The following is a 608-nucleotide window of genomic DNA, read 5'->3' as shown; positions in this document are numbered from 1 at the left end:
CAGGTGGGATGATAGCAAACTTCTGTGATGCATTTTATTATGAGTTGAATACCTGTTTATCAGAGACATCAAACTGACTGAAATCAAAGCAGTTTGGCAGAGTACCCCATCTCCTTCAAAATAGTAATTTAAGTTTGAAAGCCATGAATTTTATGGAGTTTGTATATTTTTAGACTGCTCTATCTGTGTGCATTATACAGTAATGGTTCTCATTAAGAAAATACGGTAATTAAATGATTATACTTTTGCATATGAGACACTTTCATTTCAGTTATTTGCCATACATTGATGATGATGATGATTTTTTTTTTCCCCACCCTTCTTTACTTTACTTTAAGTTATATTCTATGCATTGATTTTTTTCTTTTTTTACTGTGTTGATTTGAGTGTGTAAAAGTTTTTTTCAAGATATTGAGTGCAATAAAAAAAGACGACATAGTTTACATAACATAAAAGATGTGAAAAGGTAAAACTGACATTTGTATTAATAAGCGACTGATATGTACTGCAAGGTATGGATTTGCATAGTTTTGTCTGATGATTGTAGATAATTATGATGTTCAAGAGTTTTAGATATGCAGGAGTTATAAATTGCAACTGTTAGCATT

The 608-nt window shown here is 30.3% G+C and overlaps 1 protein-coding gene across 12 annotated transcripts in view; it reads left to right on the top strand.

The window, feature by feature from the left end:
* The window catches only part of LOC119593731 (myoneurin-like), a 102,537-nt gene that overhangs the window by 75,791 nt on the left and 26,138 nt on the right, over window positions 1-608 (top strand). The window lies entirely within an intron of this gene.

Source organism: Penaeus monodon, chromosome 32 (assembly GCF_015228065.2).
Source record: "Penaeus monodon isolate SGIC_2016 chromosome 32, NSTDA_Pmon_1, whole genome shotgun sequence".
Lineage (NCBI taxonomy): Eukaryota > Metazoa > Arthropoda > Malacostraca > Decapoda > Penaeidae > Penaeus > Penaeus monodon.
The sequence above is the reverse complement of the archived record's forward strand: the minus strand, read 5'-3'. Positions and strand labels throughout refer to the sequence as shown.